Here is a 16,575-nt window from a genome sequence, read left to right on the forward strand (position 1 = left end):
GGTGTGAATCAAGCCATTCAATCTTTTTGACCAAGAGTTAGCCTATATAAAATGCATCCAAGTTAGTGTTTTAAAATATGTGTATATCTCAATGGAATAAAAAATGTATTGTTTACTGACTTGGAGGAATTTGCCAATTGTCTGGAAAAATAAAAACCCAGTGGTTCATAATTGAAATTAAAACCTGGACCCAAAAGGAAAAGAAACTTCCAAGAAGATGTTGGGAATGAGCTGGGTGCCAAGGGACAGAAGGAGGTAGCTAAGGATCGTGGTGTTTTTTTTTTTTTTTTTAAGAAATTCATACTTTAGTTTGTTAAGAAAAAAAAATTCTTTATAAAGAATTCTAAGAAAACTATTTCATTCTTTTTATCCTTGCTGTATTAAATTGCAAATATTGAACATCTATTTTATTTGGTCCTGCCCCATACCCTACCCTCTTGAGTATTAAACCTCATAGAGGACATGCTTATTGACCTTGGGGAGTTCACAAACCTGTATAGGAAAAGAGCTTACAGAGGATGATACTTGCTTTGTAACTTTTGAATGATTTATTAATCTCTGTAAGCCTCATCTGTAAAATGTTGAGAATCATCTTAGTACCTATTTCATGGGGTAGCTGCATAAGGGTAAAATGAAATCATGAATGACATAAAGAGTTCATCATGAAAAGAGATCCATTTGGGGACCCAAAAATTCTTGCATGTGCTAACAACAGTTAAGCATATAATCATTACGCTATTATGGCAGGTCTTTTCTTGGTCTTAGCAGTCTGAGATTACAATAGTTGTAACAACAGAAATGAAGGAATTATTTATCTAGGTTGATTTCAAGAATTTTGGGGTTCTCTAGATCCAGTAAGTTCCCTTTTTCCCAACTAGCTTCCTTGGCTTACTCAAAGATTGAGCCCTCTTATGGTCTTCAGCAGATCTAACCGACTGTCTTCACATAGAGTTTCAGCTTCCCCCTCTAGGGGACAGTCCTTTGCTTACACTAGGAGCACTACTAGACACCTGGTATCCCCCTCACCTTGGAAAGCTTGCTTCTTCCTCCTGTAAAAGGGACCAGACACACATTTAAGGTTAAATGCAAAAGTGTTTGCAGATTGAAGAGAGGGACATTGTTCTCTTTTAGCTGTGTTTCATTAATTTAGTACTATGTATTAAAAAGGTTTTTTTTTTCTTTTCCTATGCAGACTTCCTAAGGTAAACATTCTCCTAAATGAACTTTGAATGTAGCCTACTTATGGTACAAAAGCCCTTAAAATAAAGGAAGCCAAAGGGATCCAAGAAGAACAACTGTAGGCTACTGTGAGGCTCTGCCTGGAGATAACTTAAGGGTCTTCAGTGGAGCTCAGGCCTTCATGTGTGTGTTTACCAAATGTCTCAGGTGATTCTTCACAGGGAATCTTGGGATGCATTTGAAGAAAGCATTTAGGACAGGGGAGGAGACAAAGAAGTGGTCCAGGATTTTGAAGACAAGAGCTGGGAATTTTAGTTTGCTATTGTGGGCCAGGGGAAAAAGCTTAATTATAACCAGAAGCGCCATGAAAAGCATTGTCATACTTTCTGATCGTCAACTCACATGGTGGGCAGAAAGAAACCATTTTAAAATATTTTATAGAAATACAAATGCAAACAATAAGGTATAATCACTTGCATGTTAAGTTCCCAAACACTGAAAAGATACAATAATAGGTGCTGGCAAACATACATTTTTACATCACAGTTACAACATAAATTAGCATAGCACTTTGGAAAGCAATTTGTGAATACACAGAGCCATAGAAATCCCATACTATTTGACCCAGTAATCCCACTTCCAACAACCCAATCCAAAATGTAAAACAAGCCACACAGTTGAAGACTCATCACATACTATGTATAGTGGTAAAAGATTATGCAATCTTTAATATGTTAAATATGTAGACAAAGAAACACATTTAATAAACACTAATAAAAAATCAGAATCTAAATCTCCAGTTTACAATAACTAGAAAGCATTTTTAGAAAACAAAAAGGCCAGAAAAAAATAGTAAAATTGTATCTATTAAATTTAGGGAGAGGATTTGATTTTTCTTCTTCTTTTTTTTTAATCCAAACTTTGGGTTATGAGATTACTTTACAGTAACATTTTTTTACTTCCTGAATTAAAAATAAAATTATGAAATCTGTTTGTTTCATAATTAGTTTATATAACTCATTTAATAACAATTCAATTTATAGTCCAAAACATCTATATACTGGTGCTGTTCTTTTTAATATTTCCTGATCAAAGAGCTCTTTGGGAAATGTAAATAAAAGAAGAGAAATGTAAAACTTTGGTAACTTTGTTATGGAGACAAATTAGAGGACAGAAATCAATTTCATTTTAGTTCTGTCTAAACCTAAGTTTACTCACAAAGTAACTTAGCATTAACAGAATGAAGACATTAACTGAGTACTTATGGGGAGGAGGTGTAGCTACATTCATAAACGTTCCTTCCTGGGTCTGGAGCTTATTATATTCTTAGTACTTTGGTACATTTTCTCTGTTTTCTTCCTAAATTTTTCTTTATATTTTATTAGGAAAATTTTTGAACACACAAGGAAAAAATATGTAATCAATTTCATATGCCCATTATCTAGTTTCTTAGTTATCACTTTTCACAGTTGCTGCAACTCTTCAGCTTATTAGGAAAAAAAATATGTATCTATATATTATTTTTGAAATACCAAACATAGCTTGTTTTTATTATTACTTGGGTGAACATAGAATGCTAGGCACTTGCAACTTTCCTACTTGGACTAAGAGGTCCAGAGATTATTTTTGTCAAGTAGAAGAGAGGGATTTAAAGGATGTATCTGAGCCAACATCTTGGAATCAAATTTTTCCATGGAAGTTTCTCCAAAAAGGCAGCATTCTCCCCTACCTTACTACCTGGTGCTCACCTCTATTAATGAAACCCAGTACTGTCTCCAATACAGTATGTGCCTTATGGGATTAATGCAATGGTTAAGAATTTATTAGAAAGCTGTTTTATGTTAACATGCAATTTCTGTCCAACTAATTATTCTATTTAAAATGGGTTTTCTTTTCTGAAGGACACGTCTTTAAAATTAAAGCATAAATAAGGAAAAAAAGAAAATTGAATTTTCAAAACTGAATTTATATGACTATTTCCAAGAGTACATGTTACTTTCTAGGTATTTTTAGAGTGTTATTTGCCAGAAAATGTGAATGGTTGGTGAAGTAGTAAAAAGAATATGAACTTCAGAATCCAGTTCAGAATAGAGTTCAGAATTCTATTCTGCCACTTTTTATCTTTGTGCAGTTAGAAAAATTATCTCAATTCTTTAAATTATCTTTAAATTAAGTTAATAAAATCCACATTGTAATCTTATGCAAAGTCAATACTTAGCACAATGTTTTGCACACAACAGATTTTCTTAAAAGATCATCTTCTATTATTATGATTAGTGTAAAATGTTCAATAGGCACTTCCTCTAAATTGTCCTCTTTAGCAAAATTCCAATTTGGGAGTTATTTAACTTTTTAAAGTGTATGTCCTCTATTTGATATGGGTCACCTTGTACTATGTTTTATCTGTTGCTTGCTCTAGATTATTTATGCTCTCGTTTAGGGGGAACCTAAGTCTATCCTTATCATGAAAGTGTCTTGAAGGCCTGTTGATGAAAACTGATTTTTAAAATGTGTTTTGTTATCTAAACTTGCTTCTTGGGCTATATTTAATAAATTTATTGATTTAGAATCCATCTTGGATAAGAAAAGACAATATTGTGACATAGCTTACATGCAAAGTTATAAGAAAATAGAAAATCTTTTAAACCAAAGGTTGGCGAACTTTCCCTAAAAAAGAGAGAGGGGAAGTTTTAGGCCTTGTGGGTCATAACTAACGACCACTATTGAAATCACTCATCTCTCCCTGCAGCATGAAAACAGCCTTAGACAACCTGAAAACAAATGAATGTGGCTGTGTTCCAATAATACTTTATTTACAAAAGCAGGCAACAGGCTGAATCTGGCTCAAGGTCCATGGTTTGCTGACCCTCTTATAAGCAACTTTGGAAGTGTTTTGATCATAAACATATCTCCTTAGAAATGTTTGTGTAGGAAAAAACCATTATATATAAATAGGGAATTTGGTGTTATCAAGAGAAGCTTATCTTTTAAATGAAAATGTTGGTAGTAGTATTACAAATAGAGAAACAAAGCCTCATGAAGAAAAGATTTTAATGTATTGGCAGACATTAAATGTTTAAAACAACATAACAATCATCCAATAATGTCACTTGTATCTCTAGGGATAAGAATGGCTACATTGTATAGCAGGTTGTAATGTGGGAAGGGATGTGGTTGGTGCCACATAAATACTACAGCTGAGATCTAATTTGGAAAAAAAATAGGTGTGAATCAAGGAGGCTACAGAATCCGAATGGGAAATGCAGCAAGTGCTTTTTATTGTCTGTTTAGAACAGCAGTGGATTAGCACACGCTTCTCTTATTCCACTTGGCCATCGCTCACTAAATGAGAATAACATACACTTCACCTCAGAAGGGAAGTGCCAAAATATTGAGAACTTCTTTTATTACATCAATCCTAGGCTCATGGTCTCCATTATTCAGCCTTTTATTGTTCCTTGCAAAGAGATTTTATCCAGAGTACACTACCTATAAATGCAAAGGGCATGCGGCCTTCAGCTTGGAAAAGTTACACACCAAGTGACCTAATTGACTTGGATCCTTGAGACCATCAACATTAGTGGCTAATTAATGTTAAAAAGCAGGGGGCAAGGGGAGGGGAGAAAATTACCTCTGGCTTAAAAAAAAAAAAAAAAAGCAAGTCTACACTTTATGTTCAGACTAAAATCAAGAATGCACTTTTAACCTTTCACCTTCTGACTTCACTGTGTAAGGGCCAGGTCGGCCTCCAAACAGGAACACTTCCAAGTGACTGGTATTTTTTATTGGTCTTCAGTATACGATGTTGAAGCACTTTATTGTCCAAAAGTAATTATATTTATTTAAGACTGTTACTAGAGGAGGGAAAATAAATATCCAGTGGGCCTTTATAAAGTTTTAATATAACTTTCTGTAAAATATTTTAAAAAGCATACTTATCTCCACTTTTCATTCTTTTTTGACTCACAAGCCACAGAAGAAATGTTTGTTTTTTCTATTTATGTGCATTGAAAGTTCTCATGTGAAAAGTAAGCAACAGCAAAACTCTTAATAGTTTTGCTTTAAATGATGCTATTTTCAAAGACTTAAAAAAAAAAAAAAACTCTTCCTTTAATTAACGGCTCCTTGTTCTGGCTCTGCCATGATGATGATTATTAGGCCTGGATTTGGCTAAACCAGACATTTTGTTTTAATAAAAACAAAAATGTATCATTATTTTTACAGCCTGTGTGGTATTGATCATCTTATATAGTGAACTCTCTGTTGTTCCACTTTCCTTATCAGTTAAGTTGAAATTATACTAGTGCCTGTGTCACAGTGTTGAAGAGAAAATTAAAGGTACAAGAAGAACCCTGCCTCGAACACAGTGAGCACTCTGTATAGAGGATATTGTGATGATTATGATGATTGTTGTTATTATTTTCCATGAGGAACCAATTACATTGTGTTTGCTGAAAAACAATACTGAATTTATAGATCCCTATAGTTATCACACTGCCTGGGCTTTACCAATATTGTTCCTGCTGCCCAGAGGGATTCTTTTTACTCTGTCTATCCAAGTCTGATTTATCCTGAAAAACTGTAAGCTGAAAAATCACCCCTCCATGGTTCCCTCTTCCTATTCCCTGTAGAGATCCTGACCTCTTGCACTGAGCTGGCTACCTCTGAGTCTGCTTCCACCATTGCTCGGATGATATTGAATTATAATGTGTTTGTTCACATTTGGAATGATGTCTTACTCAGTACCATGACTGTCTGATTTCCAGTAGGTTTTCAATGAATGGTTGTGGAAGTAAGTATTGCCCAAATAGTATAGTGTTCCTATGAAGGAAAGAGAAGCAAATTAGAGATCAAATAGTTTATATAGAATTAGGATTTCAGATTGCCTAAAATTTATGATCAGGACAATGAAAGCCAAAGATTATATAGAGAACATTTCATTAATCTTTAAAATCAAATGTTTTAATCAACAGTGCTTGTTGACCATCGTCTCTGTGCCTATCCCTTTTCCTGATCCTTGAATTATATGAGCACAGAAAGAAAGAAAGGAAATCCCTGGTGTCATGGAGTTCATATTCGAGAAGGAATGCACCAGACACAAACAATAAATGTAAATCAAAGGTAAATTATAGGGCTGGGTATGGGGCTCAGTGCTACAGCACTTGCCTAGCATGTGCAAAGCCCTGGATTCAATCCCCAGTGACACACACACACACACACACACACACACACACACACAGAATAGGGTGAATTAGAAAAATGACAAATGCTATGGGGAAAATAACTCAGAAAAAAGGATTGGGGAAATGGGCTATAGGGTAAGAGGAGGAGCAGTTTGCAAGATTAAATAGTCAGCCTTGACTCATTGTGAATGTCAAATTTTTTTTTTTTATTGGTCGTTCATAACATTACATAGTTCTTAATACATCATATTACACGGTTTGATTCACGTGGATTATGAACTCCCCCTTTTACCCCGTATACAAATTGCTGTATCACATCAGTTTCCCTTCCATTGATTGACATATTGCCTTTCTAGTGTCTGATGTATTCTGATGTCTGTCCTATTCTCTACTATCCCCCCTCCCCTCCCCTCCCCTCCCCTCCCCTTTTCTCTCTCTACCCCTTCTACTGTACATCATTTCTTCCATTTGTATTATCTTGTCTTACCCCTCCTTTCCTCTTGTATGACATGAATGTCAAATTTGAGAGAAGATTTGAAAGTGAGAGAGTAAAATAAGTACATATCAACGGGAAGAGAATTCTCTGAAGAAGAAATGGCCAGAGCCAAGTCCCTGAGGTAGAAATGTGCCAGGTATGTTAAAGGAGACCCGTGAGTCTGAAGTGATAAGAAGATAGGGGAGGGTCAGGGATGAGATCAGAGAGGTGACAGAGAGCAGAGCATCAGATCAATACTTTTTAGTTTTAAGAAAACCAAGTTTAAGGAGGCTCAGAATATTGTCTTAGAAAATAAGATAGCCTCTGCAAACATGACTTTGTATTTTAAAAGCCACTAGAACAGTCAGGATCCCAGAGAAATCTGGAGAAAGACAGAGAAACTCAGGCAGCCATCCTAAAGGAAAGAGTCAGTGAAAGAGAAACTTAATAGGCTTTGCTTCTGTTATCTTTTTATTAGACCTGCAGGAAACCTCTGTTCATAGGGAGTCTTGAAGAGTTGCCTGCAGATGTAATTTTTGTGCTTGAAGCCTAATGGCTTGAAAAACAGAGGAAAAAGTCAAATATAGACCTGAGGCTCTTACAGTTGTACTTCAAAATTAGCCAGGCCAAGCAAATGTGTAGGAGCCTGGAGATATTTCTAATTTTCATCATGGGCCTGTTGGTAGTTTGTACAATACCAGCAATTGGTAAGTAATTCCTCTTTAACTTTGGAATGTATTTACATGGTGGAGACTTAAGCAATTCTAATAATATCTTTCAATGAATTATTTCATTCATTCTTCCCATAACATTTTTTTAAGTCCCTACTCTGTGTCAGGCACTGTTCTAGACACAATGCAGTGACTGAAAGAGGCAAAAATCCCTTTCCTTGTGGATTTAATTAATGAATGTCCAGAGTGTATATCAATACAGAAAAAATAAAGCAGAGGTAGAACACATAACAGAAACAGGGGCAGGGCACTGCTACTTTATACATAGCAGCCAGAGAAGGCCTCTCTGACAAAATGACATTGGGCAGAAAGTTACATTTGGGAGAAAATAAGAGATCACACTGTTAGCATGTATGGGAGAAAAATATTCCAGGTAGAGACAACAGTTAGTGCAAAGGGCCCGAGGCAGGAGAGTGTGAATGACTAATGCTTTACAACTCACTGATCACTTTCATGTACTTTCTCTTATGCCATCATCAGATCCTTGGGAAATGGAAAAGGCAAGTATTGTTTTCTTCCTTTCAGCAGTGAATAAATGGAGGGCACAGCAGTTGTTTGGTCAAGAAATGCTAGTAAATAGTGTCACCAGAACTTGAAGTCATTCCCAAGTCAGACTCACAGAGTGTTCATCATTGCTTCAGAGCCAGCATGATGACACAGACACAAAGATGGTGTCTCTCTGCCTTCAAGGGATGCCCTGTTTAAGATCCCTTTCTGAGTCCCTATTTTCTGACCCAGAATCAATCAAGTTCTTCACACAATAACTGGGAATGAAAACGCCCCTCCCTTCAGGGCGAACCTGACCTCCCACCCACTGGAGTGTGGTCTCCCGCTCTGACTCCATCAGGGCAATTGCCGCAGATCACAGTATTCCAGCAGCAGTAGGATCCCAGACCCTGAGGGATTCAGCCTTAAATAACACCACATGTTGGACATTACTGGACAGTCCTGCTTGAGCTTTGCCCAGCCTGGCCCAATTCCCTTTTTATAGTGGCTTTTCCTGCATGAGGTAAAGGTTATGCCTTTATACCCGCGCGGCCCCCTGCAGCTTTATCAGTCTCAGTTCCTTGGCCCCCGTCAACAACTGCTCAAACAAGAACACACACATACCACCACCGAATAAGCAAGAACATACAGGCGCCCTCACAATGTCACTGAAAACTTAGGTGACTTTTACATGAACTGTAATTAGAGTTCCTCTCTCACCTATGTGAGTATTTATACACGTGCCTATCTACATGCACATATTCACAGACACATTCACATGTATAAACACACATGTACACATATACATATACATGCACAGGCACACATATATTATCCAACTGGCTCACCAAATCTTAGCTGTTTAATTTTAATTACTTAATATTTATCATTATCTCATGATGGGCATGGCAAATAACTGATTTGTTTGAAGGACAGTTTTAGATTACCAAAAAAAAAAAAAAAGTTATAAGAAAGAATTATTGGGCAACTTACTTATAATTAGAGAATAAGATGATCAAAAATAACACAAACTCCCCATGACGGTCCTTGGCAGCCAGACTTGCTACCCTCCTCTTGCCCTGGGGCTACGTGACTCCTACTTAGATTTATAAGTTTTTGCAACAGTGATTCCTAGAATCTACCTGGTGAGATTTTTGTCTGCTTTTTCATGTCTCTAAAGTTTTTGGTTTGGGAAGGGTAGGTGAAGAGAACTTCTGCAACAATCAAATTACCCTAATATCCTAAGGTCATGATTTCTCAAGTCTTTATTTTCTTCCTGCCTTTTTCTGGTTTTAATGTTGCACAATATATATTTGACCCAAGTAATATTACAGAGCACAAAGAATAGTTGAAATTGTTGACTCTCCAGTTAGATGAGTGTGAACAACCAAAGACCATTTCCTCCGCAAATAATACAAACGCTTGTCCAATGTCCAATCTAGACTCTGAACATAACCATACAACTGAGTTGTAGACAGTGAGGTCTACTCTCAGAGCAACCAGTGCTTTGAAACCTGTAACAGTGTGAGACCGAAGGGTTTTAAATGTCCCCAAGTACGTTACTTGTCCATTATTAATGCAACACATTGACCACATAACTTTAGTTTCCTATGCTGCCTTAATTAGTACTTAGGAATGCATTTATTTTTACATGGATCATGAGAAATACAATGATTCTGAATTTCTTTCCTAACCCGTGGTATTGCTTCCTGAAATATTAGATTCCTTCCTCCTATTGGCTGTGCAGTGATTTTTCTTGGACATGTAGAAGATAATGGGATGTTTTGGCAGAGACGTTTATTACCAGGCTTTAGTGTATTTACTACTCTGTTTTACCTCCAAGTTCTTGGCTATGGATGATGAAGGAAGAAAGTCCCTAAGTGACTACACAGGATTTAAATGTGTTAGGTCAAAGGGGCTCAAAGGATTCTCCAGTGTAAGGGGGAACGTGGGGCACTGTTTTTTTCAGGAGGGCAATGCTTATTGGGTAGCAGTCTATCCATCCGCCAAAGCTTGTTCAATACTTGTGCTTTATTCCAGCCAAGAGGAAAGGAAAGACTAAAAGATCAAGGATACAAATGAAAAACAAACACAGAAAGCTGCAAAGTTAAGAACACTGAGAGAAGGAAGCCACGAGGGAACTGGATTATATTTCAGAGTCTAAAAAAAACACACACACCAAAACCCTACAATCTGTCTTGTAAATTAATTCCACACTTAATTTTTGAAATTCTTTCTTATTTTTCCAGACTTGGGCCAATATGAGGGACATGAAATGTTATAGGGAAGTGGCAGCCAGGCATATAGTGGTAAACTAGTTTACTTTCACAATTTCCTTTCATATGTAGATTCAGCCCTCCTTGTCCTTTGTCATTGCTTACAAAGATCTAAGCTTCCTTCCTAAGGCATCATCTTTTATTAATCAGCTATCCACAACAGAGTCCAAGAGACTGGAACTGGGTTCAGACAGATGTTGATAAATGTCTTAAGTTTCTTATAAACTAAATCAAGGCCAACCATGTTTTATTAATCAGTTAACCTTCATATACACTCTGTCCTCTGTATATTGTCTCACACTTTATATGCCATCCTGTTTACACTGCTTATCCTGAGTCAACTCAAGACAGTTAGCCTTTATTTGGGAAGACAGGCGGTAGTGTACATGATTTTACATATACTTAATAGCTAATGTAAGCAGTCATTTACAGATGCATACTTCAGCAGAACAACATTAGGTGTTTCACAGTGAAGAAAATGACCGTCGTGCATTTATAAACTATGTTTATTTTATCTAAGAACCAAGATAAGAATACAAAAATCATCAAAAGCCTGCTTGTGGAAATATTTACGAGCTTATCCTTCAGCATCCTGATGCCTCTGGTCAGGGATCCCAGAATCCACTGAACATATTGCCTGGGTCCCTCCTGTGTTTTCTTTGAAGACATTCTTACCTGGGGCTTCAAAGCAGTAAATGCCAATTTCTATCAAAGCGGGTAATCCTCTGACAGAAGTTATAATGATTACATTAGTTCAAGACATATTGCAAGGCTAAGGAAATAACTGAGGCAAGAAGAATGAACTTCATATTGTGAAATAAATTATGTATGGTAACAAATAATCTTCAGATGAAAATGGTTATTAGCCTGGTGTCAATGACGAAGTTTTCCATCAAAACCCAGGCTAAAGGTCTTAGTTAGAAGCAAATTACCTGCCTGCTTTAATTTGTATCTTTCGTTCGTTGATTGTGCAGCTTTGGGCCTCATGTATGTGTTATCCATATGTGTATCCTACGCTGGTCCATTCTGTATCCTGTCTGTTAGCAGAATTGTCTTTGATCATATAGATAGTTTCTCAGCTGCAATTGCTTCATGTTCAGAATTTTCTCTACCCAAAATACACAGAATTTTGATCTGCCTGGTTTTGTCAGTTTTACTTTGAGGTCCAGTTCCTGTCAGTGACTACAGGCCGTGGAGGAAGAGCAGGCATTGTGAATGTACCCTCTCACTCACTCCTCCAATCTCTATGAAATGACAATGCACCTGTGCAATATTGGGAAGAGTTGTATGCACCTCTTTGATTTAAGAACACATTCTGAATTAAGAAGTACTTGGGAAAAAAAAATAACTGTCCCATTACCTCAATACCTATTTCTCTTTAGCTAATTCTCCCTTTCTCTTGCTACAAAAATACCCATTACAAAAAAACTCTTTGCCTCAGGTCAACACTTAGCATATCAGGTGTTATGGTTTGGATCTGGAATATTCCCAAAGTTTGGTATGTTGAGGCCTGCTTCCTAAGGCAGCAATGTTCAGAGGTGGGGATTTGGGGAAGTAATTGGCTCTGACCCTATTAATGGATTACACCATTGAGGAATTCATAGCCAAAAGGATTATTAAGAGTGATAGAAGATGGAGGAGATAGAACCTAGTTGGAGGGAGTGGGCTCTTGAGGGCCTGCCCTTGGAGACTATATATTTCCCCTCGCCCTCTTCATTGCTCTCTGCTTTCTGGCTTCCATAAGGTTAGTAGCTCATTTTCACCATACGGTCTGCCATTATGCTCTGCCTCAACACAGCCCTATAGCAGTGGAGCCAACCAATCAGGAACTGAACCCTTTGAAACTATAAGTTATAATAAACATTTTTTCATTTGAAGTTATTTTTTTCAGTTACTTAGTCACAGTGATGCAAAGCTGACTAACACTACAGACAGGGTCAGTGTTTTGCTTAAGTGCATGCTCAGGTTTTACCAACTTTGCAAGGGAGATGCCTTTGAAGTGAAAAGATAAACTGCTTCTCAAAGAATTAAATAGTTCCTGAACATACATGCTGCTATAAAGACTATATACTAATGATAAAATATTTCTCTTTTTTATATTTATATATCAATTGGTAGTGAGGATTTAGACAATACTATATAGAGTAATATATTGCATTTGACTTGTTACTAGATTCTCCATGTAAGATTGTAGATAAGAAAATACTAACTTCAGCATAAAACATCTTAGAATATTAGAAAATAGACCTTTATGTAATACAACTTTAAAAGCATAGTCTGCTTTGAACCAATGCATGCTGTACATTAACATGAGATACAATATTTTTAGAATTTTGTAAAGTTATTAGTTTTATGAGCAAGATTTTTAAAAAATCAGGCATCATTTACATATAATAAAATACATAGAATTTATTTATAAATTGAAGACAACAAAATGATAATCACCCATGTAACCAACACTCAAATGAGAAGATATAGAATCCCATAAAATTTCCCAATGGTCCCTTCACACAATTTCTACCTCACCTCAAGAAACAACTCTTTGTGTATGATCACCATAGGTTAGCTTTGCCTAGTTTTGGACTTCATATAAGTGGAATTATACAGTGTGCATTGCTTGTGTATGACTTCTTTCTCTAAATATAATGGGTGTGAGATTTATCTGTTGCTGTTTGTCAATCTGATTGCTTTCTGTTTTCAACAATATTACAATGAGTGTATTGAATCACAAAATACTGAGACTTTGAAAAGTTAGGGATAAAAAACCTTTTAGAGCTAAAAATTACCTTGAAGTTCCTTCTGCTCTGACCCTCAGCTTAGCTCATGAGTGTCCTGGATGATGTTAATGTTACCTGCTCCTTTGGCCTTGATGGGAAAATTTCCAAGGGATCTTAAGTAAGTACCTCTAGTTCACGCTCTAAAAAAATTTAGAAATGCTATTTAAGTTTCCCTGTGATGAGAAATGATCCTTTATAGTTTCAATGCATTTGAGGGGCTATAGGAAGGGAATTTCCTTCAACAAATATTTCTGCCCAAGTTATAGTTTTATTTCTGAGTCAGAACATCTGCTGTCCTTAAAGAAGGACCTCGTTTCAAATTGCTTTCCCCCTGTGAATTATTTGCAAATCCTGATCATATTTCTTCAAGGATAGATTTCTGCATAGGATGTAAGGAAGACCATATAAAAATTCATCAATTTTAGGTTTTCTAGTTCCTTCCTTATTTTATAAAGTGACAGATATTGCCTTCAAGCCTGATCTGTGTCCAAGCCACTCCCATGTTGTTCTGAATGGTTCATGTAATCAAAAAGGCACATTTTTCTTTGTTTCCTTGAGTAGGGCAGGAATTGAGATAATTGATTGTACCAGTAGATTATACTGTGCTCTCTGATTTCCTCTATGTAAGGTAAGCCCTTGCAATTATAGTTTTATAAAATCTTTCATTCTGACCTTCTTATTGTTTATGGTTGTCTTTCCATTTAACTAACTCCATAGTAAACAACAGCAACACAAGTATAATGGCAATAATAGATTACTAATTGAAACTTGTTAGCTGAAGATCATCTAAACACACATTGCCTGTGTGTGGTACTGGGGATTGAGCTCAAGCGTGCTCGACCATTGAGCTACATCACCAGCCCTTTTTATTTTTTATTTTGAGACAGGGTCCTGCTAAGTTGTTTAGGGCCTCACTAAATTGCTGAGGCTGGCCTTGAACTTGTGATCCTCCTGTGTCATTTTCTGGAATCACTGGGATTACAGGCATACACCACCGAACTCTGTAAGCTCACTTATTTTTAATAGAGTTAAGAAATTTGAAAAATATCTGAAAGACAAAGACTTTTAAGAGGAATGTTACATATCTCTATGTATAACATATCAGGAGATAGGACATCAAATCAAGACAATTATATCATGTGATTCTTAGGAAAAAAACTTTCTCCTCTTCTATTTTTGCTTTCTTTTTCCTTCTTCTCCTGCTCCTTATGTACATACTTCTCTGTGAACCATTAGAGAATTTAATTTGGTACTCACAATGTAGGTTCTAGGTCCTTATTACCAAATCAATTATATTTGTTTACTAAGTCTCTTCTTCAGGACCACCACTGTTTTATTCTAGACCTTCATCTGTATTTATCCAATTTGTTCCTAAACTGGATTCTACCAATGGATTCTTCATAATACATCCTGCTTAAAGTCCTCAGAAAAGCTTTCTAAAACTTAGATCTGACCATGTCTGAAGTGCTATAATGGTCCCTGTCTTTATCTATTTTCTGTTACTATACAGAAATACCTGACACTGAGAAATATATAAGGAATAGAAGATCATTTGTCTCATGTGTTTGTGTTACCAGAGGACCGTCCTTGGTATCTGGAAAGTCAAAGAGCATAGCACCACCATTTGCTCAGCTCTTGTGAGGCCTTTCTTGCTCCATCACAGTGTGTAGAGGGATTACAGGGCAAGACACAGCAAACATTCCAGCTTGGGTCTCTCTTCTTCTTTTTAGAAAGACACTAATGCCATTATGGGGGCCTCACCTCATGACCTTGTCTAAACCTAATTACTTCCTAAAGTCTCCATCTCCAAATGTCATTTACATATGAATTTGGGGATTAAGTCCCAAACACAGGAACTTTTAGGGGATATGTTCAAACTATAGCAGTCTCTTATGTTATGAAATGAAAGACTAAAATCCTCACCATAGCCTGCAAGACCTAATAAATCCAATCTCCCCCCGCCTACCCCTTTACCCTCTTCTTCCATGTTTTTCTCTTACTGTGCACTGCAACCACTCATGCCTGCTAATAATAATTAAGAGCCAATTCTTTGAGTGGAACTTGTGTCTTGCTTTTTCATTATTGTAGTTATGTTGAAAACTGGCCAATTACTATGCCTTCCACTAAGGTTTCCAGAACCATTTCTCCTCCTCTAGGTTAGTCCCAAGCAGCACCTTCCTCTACCATCCCCTCAACAATTGATTTCATCTGCGTCTCCATGAACTACGCTAGAGCCTAGCTTTGAGTCTTCTGCTTCTTCTGCCCCAACTTTTCCTGATATCAAAAGGATTCGATGGGATTGATTTAATCAGTAACTAAGCCTCAAAATTCATAGACCTCTTGAACTCCATTTCACATTTCCAAGATGCTTTTTGTATCTTGTCATTGCCTGAATGTCATAATGAAATGGGGATTCAGAATAAAGAGAGAGAAACAAGGAATCTTAAAGAAAACACGGACAAGACATTGAGATGCGGAAAGTCCAGTTGTAAATCTTGAGCAACATGCTCTTGGCCCCTACTCTTGTAAAATGAGGGAAATGTGCAAGGGGCAGGGAAAACTGGTGTGAAAGCGTCACCCTGGACCCAACTCCTGTCCAGCCCCAGATATGGCCCTTCCATAAAGCCCTTCCTAAGTCAGGGCTGCTTCTCACTCTTGAGAAAGCCTGCATTCTCCCTTCAATGTGTACCTTCCTAAATAACCCTCTGTCTATGCCTTTGTCTGGCTCAAGCTGAAATTCTTTTCTCTTAGTATGTCAGTAACCCCTCTGGGCCTGAGTTGAGTTCCTCCTCTGTTCTGGGAATTCCTTGGACCCTTCTCCAGAGACATCTCTTCTCTCATGACAACACCACTCTGAAATCTAGAGCTTTATCAATCTCTAATCAAAACTTTCCTCTCCTTTGCTCTAATTTCCTTACTCTGAGTGTCATAGGAGCAGAGTCCTGGAATACAATAAACGGTCAATAAAAAATTCTTAAGAAATCCCTATTTTCCCTTAAAATAAATGAGCATAAGACACACCTTGAATTAGATATAACCGGCCATTTGATGCCCTATGAACTAAAACCAGAGCAATAGTTAAATATAAAACAGGTTAGGATACATGTCTTGCAGGAAAGTAGACTCAAGGTCATCTGAAGTTTTACTTCCCACTAGGACTCAAGCTAAAGAAACAGCCTGCATCTGGAACGTGGACAGTCACTGTGGCAGAGGCAATAGAGAGCACAGCAAACCATAGACTGACCATTAACACTTCTGCTCAGAAGAAATAGATCCTTTCCATTTAGATTTTTGCTGGCATATGTCAAAAGACCACAATGAGCTCAATGAGGAACTTAAAGTCCTGCCAGAGAAAGAGGCACCAAATGCAGATGAACAGATTAAAACATACTCTCCAGGGAGTTTTAGTTATTAGTGTAAACTAATTTTAGGTCAATTTTTATTACTTTCAAAAATGTACATCTTCCT

This window comes from Urocitellus parryii, chromosome 8, assembly GCF_045843805.1.
Source record: "Urocitellus parryii isolate mUroPar1 chromosome 8, mUroPar1.hap1, whole genome shotgun sequence".
Lineage (NCBI taxonomy): Eukaryota > Metazoa > Chordata > Mammalia > Rodentia > Sciuridae > Urocitellus > Urocitellus parryii.